Below are 10,527 nucleotides of genomic sequence, written 5' to 3'. Positions count from 1 at the left end.
GACGTGTGATTCGGGAGGCCGAAGAGAGCGACGACGGAGACAAAATAAAAGTCCCCCTGTAGCAACGCTAATGACACTGGTGTCAATTAATTCCATATAAATTTATATAAACTTCATAATCAAGGTATGTTCATCAGAAAACACATTTTAAATTATAAAGCAAAAAGATTAAAATAAAAAGAAAATAAAATAAAAAATATAATAAAAATTACACAAATATGCCACAATAAAAGCATAACTGCCAGGCTTTCAGACATACATTACATAATTACATACACAGATCAGTCATAACAATATATATATATATATATATATATATATATATATATATATATATAGATAGATAGATAGATAGATAGATATATTTATATATATAAAATCAATAAATCCTATAATAAAATTAATAACTCCTATAAGAAGGTGTGCTATGGTACCTCCATGGATCGCATGGACCCCGACGCCAATTACTGGTTGTCCTTTGTTGGAGCACTTTTGGTAGGTCAGTACTGACCACTGCATACCGGGAGAGAACACCCCACAAGACCTGCCTGCTGATGTTCTGGAGATGTTCTGACCCAGTCATTATCTAGAACATCACAGTCTGGTTCTTATCAAAGTGCCTCAGATTCCTTTTCCATTACTTGTCCATTTTCCTGGTTCATCACCTTCATCATCTTCAAGAACTGACTGTTCACTCGCTGCCTAATATGTAGATCCACCCCTCGACAGACAGGAGAAGGTGTAGATGAGGATAATCACTGTTTTTCCCTGATATTATTATTATTATTATGATTATTATTATTATTATAGTATTATATAGTGTTCAGGTGATTAAATAATTGAGTTATATGGGTGGTATTTATTTGTTTACTGAGTTTTTAGACACATGTACAGTACAATGAAACTCTTCTCATCACAAATCTCAGCTTAGAAAGCCGGGGTCAGAGATGCTACAGCCCCCTGAAAGGGAGAGGGATCCAGGCCTTGCTTAAGGGCCCAACAGTGGCAGCTTGGTGAAGGTCATCATGAAACAAACCAGCCACATCTCAGACATTTTAGGCAATTTTGAAATTCCAGTGTGAAAACCCTATTTTAGGCCCCAAAATGAGGACCCATCATCGGCCTACCTAAAAGGAGAAGCATGCATAGATCATAAACAGCCACGGCAACCCTAACTGTTAGGTGTAGGATCTCGTCATTTTCATGTATTATTATTTTTAGTGAAGTTTAGAGAGCTTTAGCCTCGAACACGACGGAGCTCGAACACAGAAGCTTTAATAGAGAAAAAGCTTCAGCAGCTTTTTAAGAGATCAGTGGATGCTCAGTGATTGGGCTGGATTAAGCTAAGAGCTAAGATAGAGAGTTAGTTATGAGATTTAATCCATATTCCAGCTCAATAAAGTGAGCTCTACACTCTGAGCTCAACAGTAGTGACTCTGTGTTTACACCGCTTAATAAAAGTGCTAATACGTCACCAGGCTCTGTAAAGAGAGAGAGACCTGCGGGAGGAAGCTGGGGCCAAACTTGATATGATAATTAATTTGCATAGAAAAAAGGTTAACAGGTTAAAGATGACAGCACTAATTATTGGACATCAAACAGTTAAATGTTAAACCACAAATCAGATCGTCATCGGGTCATAAACGCCACGGCAACATAGAGGGAGAAGTTAATGCAGCGAACTGAATGCAATCAGCTACTTTCAGTAGCACCCATTGCTGACACAGATGTGCAAATGCCAATAGAATAGGACTCAGTAAATTCAGGTGTTACTGTCTCAACAGCAGTGCTGCCAAAGCACGCAAACATTAAATCTGAATAATAAATAAAAATAAAATGAATGATGGAAATAATAATCATCAACTAATAATAATCAAATACAGTAAAATCAATAAAATAAGATCTTTATTATTCATTAAACACTATAAAACAACAACAACAATAATGCTAATAATAATAATAACGATATAACGATAATAATAGTAATGATAACACTAATAATAATTATAATAATAATAATGACAACCATAACACAACAACAATAATAATGCTAATAATAACAACAATAATAATAATACTAATGATAACACCAATAATAATAATAATAATGACAACCATAATAACAACAACAATAATAATGCTAATAATAATAATAATAATAATAATAATAATGACAACAACAACAACAACAACAACAACAACACAACAACAATAATAATGGTAATAATAACACTAATAATAATGACAACCATAATAACAACAACAACAACAACACAACAACTATAATAATAGTAATAATAACACTAATAATAATAATACTAATGATAATAATAATGACAACCATGACAACAACAACACAACAATAATAATAATAACAATAATAATAATAATAATAATAATAATAATAACAATGACGATAATATTAATAATAGCTGTAATGATAATAATAATAATAATAATAGTAGTAATAATAATAATAATAATAATAACAATAACAATGATGATAATATTAATAATAGTAGTAATGATAATGGTAATAATAATAATAATAATAAGAAGAAGAAGACCATTATGCATTAAACAGTATAAAACTAACAGCTAAAATATTTATTTCTATTTTTATTTGTAGTAGTTTTATAGAGGTGGGTGGGGTTTAGTATGGTGGGGTGGGGGTGGAGTACACAAGAGGTGTACTTTTTTATCTTTTTGAATTTTGGGTAGTAAAGGAGGAAATACAGCTCTGTCAGGACCTCACTGCTCTCACAGTGACCACACATGCTCTGAGGCCAGGCTGTGGTCACTAAGCCGGTACTTGGTCAGGATCAGTCTCTGCTGTGGACTCTCTGGAGCAGATGAAGATGACCCTATCAGCACCATGCTGCCTAATAATGCCAGGCGTGGGCTAGAGGGGTATAATAAAGCCCCCCAGCATTGAGGAGCTGTGGAGCAGTGGAGGAACTGTGTTCTCTGGAATGATGGTGGAGGAGCTCCATCCAGTACTTTTGATTGGGATCAGTTGGGGGGTTGGGGATGATGAGGTGAGGATCATCATCCAACATCCAGACCTCACTTACGCTGTTAATGCTGGATGCAATCAAATCCTCACAGCAATTCTCCTCCAAAATCTAGTAGAAAGCCTTCTTTTCTGAACAGTAGAGACAGTTACTCTAACTCATATTCCTAATTTTGGAAGAAACAATGAATGAGCAGGTGTCCCAATACTTTTGCCCATATGGTGTAAATGTAAACTGAGTGGTTCTGAGGGTGAATATTCTGTTCCAGAATAACTTTATAGTGTACTTTGCAGTATTAGTGTGTAGTACCCGATTGGGACACAGCCGGTGTTGTTCACAGTGGTGAACAGGGTGGGGAATAGTGCCAGACGCCTGCACCTCTGAAAGCTCCTCTGAGTGTCTCCTGAGGCTCCTGAGACCCTGGTGGCTGGTGCCCCTGGTTTTCGAGGTGTTATGCAGCAAAAGCAACAGCAGAGGGCAGTAAATGGTTATGGAAGGCAATGAAACCCATCTGTGGTTGGTCACCAAACCATCTAGAGATTACCTCCACACTCACACTCAGGCGTTCAGTAGTGTTCAGTACTCATCACTGTAGTACTGTCTTACTCCTCTGTGTGGCAGTACTGTAGTGTTACTGTAGTAAAATCCATAACACATCAGGGCTTCATTCAGTTTTAACACTCTCCATACAACGTGTGTTAGTTTAACTCAACACTACGAGTTAAAACAACACTATAGATGTAGATGAATAAAATACTGTACGTGTTAACAGAACCCTGAGGATGTAAATTAGTCGCTGTATATGTTAATGGAATACTTTAGGTGTTGGTAAAATTGTAGATGTTAGCTGAACACTGTAGATGTTAATTAAACACCGTAAGTGTTAAAAGAGCACTGATAGTATTAGGTGAACACAGCGTAGGTGTTAATTAAGCGCTACATATAACACTGATTTTGTAATAGTGTAGATGTTATATCTGGCAATTAAACACTGTGGAGGTAAACTGAACACTGGTGTTAATTAAACACTGTTGATGTTAATTAAACACTGGTGTGAGTTAAACACAGTAGTGTTAATTAAACACTGGTGTTAATTAAACACAGTGGATTTTAACTAAACACTGGTGTTAATTAAACACAGTAGTGTTAATTAAACACTGGTGTTAATTAAACACAGTGGATTTGAACTAAACACTGGTGTTAATTAAACACTGTTGATGTTAATTAAACACTGGTTTTAATTAAACACAGTGGATTTTAACTTAACACTGGTGTTAATTAAACACTGTTGATGTTAATTAAACACTGGTGTTGATTAAACATTGTTGATGTTAATTAAGCAATTGTGTTAATTAAACACTGTTGATGTTCATTAAACACTGGTATTAATTAAACACTGTTGATGTTAATTAAACACTGTGGATGTTAATTAAACACTGGTGTTAATTAAACACAGTGGTGTTAACTAAACACTGGTGTTAATTAAACACAGTAGTGTTAATTAAACACTGGTGTTAATTAAACACAGTGGATTTTAACTAAACACTGGTGTTAATTAAACACAGTGGATGTTAACTAAACACTGGTGTTAATTAAACACTGTTGATGTTAATTAATCACAGTGGATTTTAACTTAACACTGGTGTTAATTAAACACTGCTGATGTTAATTAAACACTGGTGTTGATTAAACATTGTTGATGTTAATTAAGCAATTGTGTTAATTAAACACTGTTGATGTTCATTAAACACTGGTATTAATTAAACACTGTTGATGTTAATTAAACACTGTGGATGTTAATTAAACACTGGTGTTAATTAAACACAGTGGTGTTAACTAAACATTGGTGTTAATTAAACACTGTTGATGTTAACTTAACACTGATGTTAATTAAACACAGTGGATGTTAATTAAACACTGGTGTTAATTAAACACTGTTGATGTTAATTAAACACAGTGGATTTTAATTAAACAGGGGTGTTAATTAAACACTGTTGATGTTAATTAAACACTGGTGTTAATTAAACACAGTGGATGTTAACTAAACACTGGTGTTAATTAAACACTGTTGATGTTAATTAAAGACTGGTGTTGATTAAACATTGTTGATGTTAATTAAGCAATTGTGTTAATTAAACACTGTTGAAGTTCATTAAACACTGGTATTAATTAAACACTGTTGATGTTAATTAAACACTGGTGATGATTAAACACTGTTGATGTTCATTAAACACTGGTGTTGATTAAACACTGTTGATGTTCATTAAACACTGGTGTTAATTAAACACTGTTGATGTTCATTAAACACTGGTGTTAATTAAACACTGTTGATGTTCATTAAACACTGGGGTTGATTAAACATTGTTGATATTAATTAAGCAATTGTGTTAATTAAACACTGTTGATGTTCATTAACCACTGGTGTTAATTAAACACTGTTGATGTTAATTAAACACTGGTGTTAATTAAACACTGTTGATGTTAATTAAACACTGGTGTTAATTAAACACTGTTGATGTTAACTAAATAAACACTGTTAATTATACACTATGAATGTTAACAATATATGTAAACAATAGTTAACACTGCTGATTCGCCGCTGTAAACTGGAGGCTGTCAGTGTTAATAACAGCTTTGGCGGTGTTGACACACTGGGAAAGGTCACTGAACACTGCAGATGTCAACACTGTGCTCCTTCAACACTGGGGATTTAGCTGCAGCCAGTATCCCACAGGCCCTCATCAGATTCCTCATCATGGTCTGAGTCCTCCCACAAATGGCCGTAAACGGGCAGAAGGTGGCTGGTGTGGAGATGAGAGCGTTCTGCCTGGGGGCGGGGGGAGGGTGGGCTTTACCGGCCTTATGGATGCGGCCCCCCCGCGGGGAGGAGTGCAGCACCAAATGGCCGTCACATGTGGAGGCCTGCTCTCATAACAGCCTACAGAGAACATAATGCAGTTCCTTATTACTGCAGTTCCACTTCTGCATGTGGGTGGATGTGGAGAACCCCCACAGCTCAGAGGGAAATGGGATATATGACCTTATATATATATGGTATGTAAATGCATATACAGTATATATATATATATATGTAGTGGATATCTAAGTTCATATTAATTCTAGTACATTTATGTACATATAAATTCCCTTATCTGCTCAGTAAAACACTGATATTAGAATAAACACTAATAATAACACTCCTACAGAAAGTGGAGGACATCTCCATTAGAACATCTCCAAAGTTCTCCTCATGGAGTCTAGTGTTATTTAGAGTTCTCCTCAGATCAACACCTGGTTTGATGGTAAATCAGGGCTTAATGATGGTGAATCAGGTGAGCTGCTGCTGCTGCTGCTGCTGATGATGATGATGGAGTTGAACACATCCTCCACGCTGTGCTGGCTGGACTGGGGGGCGTCCAGGAGAAACCTGGAGGAACTGAACTCTGTTCTTCAGACTAGCTCACCGACAAGATCTCACTACTTTCTTTCTTCACAATGAGAATAGTTAGTTGAGGTCAGCATGTTGGATGAGCATCATCCCACCTCATCCAAAAGTACTGGATGGAGCTCCACCACCATCCATCATTCCAGAGAACACAGTTCCTCCACTGCTCCACAGCTCCTCAATGCTGGGGGGCTTTATACCCCTCTAGCCCACGCCTGGCATTATTAGGCAGCATGGAGCCAATAGGGTCATGATGATGATCTGCTCCAGAGAGTCCTATTCTATTGGCAGTACTTTTCTACAGGGACTAGACCAGCTATGGGTGCAACTTAAAGTAGCTGAATGCATTCATTAGAAGGGGTGTCCACAAATATTTGGACATATGTATTAAACCTATATATGGCCCTGTATCAGATTTCTGTATGGGAACAGCACACAGCCTGTGTTAGCCTGCAGTAATCACAGGCAGGGAGGTGACTGTAAACAGAGGGTGGAGACTCTCTCACCACTACCTGAATGAAGCCATCGAGTGATTGATTACTGGTCCAAGATGAAGTGACAGGTTAGAAGAAGGTAAGCAGAGTGTGTATTAATTAAAGCCCTGCTGCATATGGAGTCATCAGTGTGTGGATTGGGCTGCATACCTGCTGGCCGAGGCTGATTTTTGTGAGAACAGTGGCATGAAGGTTCTAGCCATCCAGGTCTTTATTCTGCTTACCGAGCACCCTGGTTACACTTCCAGAACCCAATCATATTTCCCTCTGCAGAACGAGGAGCGCCATCTCCAGAAAAACTGAACAGAGAAACTCAACATTAACCCCCTTCACACAGGACGGGCCCTGCCTGCAGAACGTTGAGAACCCTCAATGGCAGAAAAGAGATGAGTGAGTGTAAAGAGGCTTTTTAAAGTCCGAAGAACCCACATGTAGACGGTTCTAGATTCCTTACATTTTTAAATTATTCACATTATAGATTGTAGATTCTTCAAAAATGGACAATAATGTTCTCGTTATTTTAAATGTAGAAGATTAAAAAGGATGTTTGTCTTTGACAATACTGGCAACCTTTTTGGTGCCTTATAGAACCTCATTTAGGTAGGTTCTGTAGTTAGAGAACCAGTTCTCAACCTAGTTCTCAACTAGCATTGAACCAACTGACTGTGAAAGCTCGTTGAAGAAACTGTGGGGAACATCAAGGTTGCCCAACATGCTGGACATCAAGATAGCTGGGCAGCAGGCGCTGTGGTGGGGGTCGCAAGGTGGTACACTCGTATACATACAGATGCCACTGAAGGTTCTTTGTGCAATGGCATAGAACCCATTTTACTTCCCTAAAACTACTAAAATTCGCAATCTCAATCCAGGTTGTACAGCGCCAGGGTCAGCCATTTATATCCTGTGTCAAAATAAACCATGGATCAATTTATTAGAAATTCCAGCAAACTGACCTAATGTAATGAACCTGACACTATCTAGAACCCACATGAATCAAGGTTCTGCCAAATAAGCAAAAATATATCATTACAATATAAGCCCTGGTAAGTTTTAATTTTAAGGAGCATAAATTCGGGGATTATTATGGGCTATTATTAAGGTATTAAAGGCTGAATTATCTTACTAAGCTTTATTCATCATGACCTTTATTAAGATATACCTGCTCTGTGATGTAAAAAACAAAACAAAATATGAGTAATTACATTATTAGTTGCAGTAATACACAATAAACAGTTTGTTACCACCCTGTTATGCAGATTAATCAGGGCTGTTTAGTCTGTAATTAGTGAGGAGTAGAACCTACAGCACATATTTTGCTGTCTCTCTCTCTCTCTCTCTGTCTTTCTCTCTCTCTCTCTCTCTGCGCTCTCTCTCTCTCTCTCTCTCTCTCTCTCTGCTCTCTCTCTCTCTCTCTCTCTCTCTCTCTCTCTCTGCTCTCTCTCTCTCTCTCTCTCTGCGCTCTCTCTCTCTCTCTCTCTCTCTCTCTCTCTGCTCTCTCTCTCTCTCTCTCTCTCTCTGTTCCTACTGTCCTGTCCTGGTGCTGCCAGACCTGGCTCTCCATTACCTTGTTGCCCGCTGTGATGCTGTCCTGCTCTGGATCTTCACATTGAAGATATTTTAATATTTTATGACTGCATGTTTAGCCACATTCTCTTATTTGAGTGTTGGTTCTTTTGATAATTTTTGTTCTTGTGTTATTATTTTGCTATCTGGTGTCGAACAGAGGAGTCTTGGTTCCTCTCGATCTGAGGGAGTTTGCTCAAAAGAGGCTCGGAATATATAGAAAATAGAAAATATAAATAAATTTGAATTGAACTGAATTCAATTGAATTATTAATGATTTTCACATTTTAACAGATCTCCACTAATATGTACCAATAATTGATGAATTCATATTGAATAAATCATGCACAGATTTGTAATTCAGGTTTTATTGGAAAAAAACAGACCAAAGCCCGCATTCATAATAATCCTTCAAATGAAGTGAGAAGTATCAAATTAGCTCGACATCACTCACTAAAATTCAAAAATATAGATTGTAGATTCTTCAAAAATGGACAATAATGTTCTCGTTATTTTGTCTTTGACAATACTGGCAACCTTTTTGGTTCCATGTAGAACCTCATTTAGGTAAGTTCTGTAGTTAGAGAACCATCTGCAAGGTTTTCCATCGTAGATTCGTAGACTATTTAACCAGCTAAAAAACATTTTAACCATCAACCAATTGAAATGGTTCTTTATAGAACTACTGCCTTTACTAAAGAACCCCTTGGACTGAACCCTTTAGAGAACGCCATGGATTCATAGATGCTGTTGGTGCCAAATTCAGACCTGACCCTCAGCAGTGATCCTCAGCAGAACTCCAGACCCATCAGGCCAGGCCACGTTTCTCCAGTCTGCAGCTGTCCAGTGTTGGTGAGCCTGTGCTGAGCCAGTGCAGCCTCAGCTTAAAACAATATTAATAATTATTTAAAATGTTATTATTAATAAATAGAATAATACATTACAGATTATTTGCAGATTATTAACAAATTATTTACAGATTATTTAAAGATTATCAACAGACTAAAATAATATTAATAATTATTTAAAATGTATTTATTCATAAACATAATAATAATTTACAGATTATTTGCAGATTATTAACAAATTATTTACAGATTATTTAAAGATTATCAACAGATTAAAAAAATATTAATAATTATTTAAAATGTCATTATTTAGCATTTTAAAAGATAATTTGCAGATTATGTACAAATAAAAAGTTATTACAGAGTATTGAAGGGCAGATGAAGGGTTCGACACACTGATAACAATCATATGACTAATCCTTCAGCTCTTCAGCAGGAAACAGGAAACCAGACAGCCGTCCACCGGCAGGGGAGGACAGGGTCCAGCCAACCTGGAACAGAGGGCAGGTTCAACCAATCAGGAGTGGCCAACATGCTGACAAGCATGAGAGGTGGTTGGAGCTTCACAGCAGTTCTGTTCTTTTCCAGTCCAACTCCACCCTCATACCAAGAGGTTTTAGTGAACCACGGGAACCATTGGAAGACTGCAATGAACTTTCTATAAGTGGCTGATTGTACACAGCACCAAAAGGAGGGTGGAACCCCAGTTTTAAATATTCAGCTCCTCTCATACAGAGAGGTTCCTCAAATGAAGATAGTGTGAAGAACCCTGATAACTCAATGTACCGCTTCCACAAGGTTGTCGGGTCCATTCCCAGGTTCCTAAGCTGCTACCACTGAGGCCTTTAGCAAGGCCTTTAACCCTCTCTGCTCCAGGGGGCGCTGTACGGCAGCCCTCTATCACTGTCCAAACTAAATTTGTTTACAGTACCATGGCAACACACCCACACACAGCCTTGAGAAAAAGAACTTTGAACAGACCTTTTCTAAGGTTCCGATATCTGGAACCGAGTTACCAGCCCAAATGTAGACACAAGCCCCATCATCCCTCCCGTCCCGTTAGAGTGGGTGGCAGTCAGTGGATCTCCCGGGTTATGGTGCTGTCGGGACGTCCCGTTTCTCCTGGGACCCGGCAGCTAAACTCTGCAGGGAGGTGACAGCCG

Source organism: Salminus brasiliensis, chromosome 3 (genome assembly GCF_030463535.1).
Source record: "Salminus brasiliensis chromosome 3, fSalBra1.hap2, whole genome shotgun sequence".
Lineage (NCBI taxonomy): Eukaryota > Metazoa > Chordata > Actinopteri > Characiformes > Bryconidae > Salminus > Salminus brasiliensis.
Note: the sequence above shows the minus strand (reverse complement) of the source record.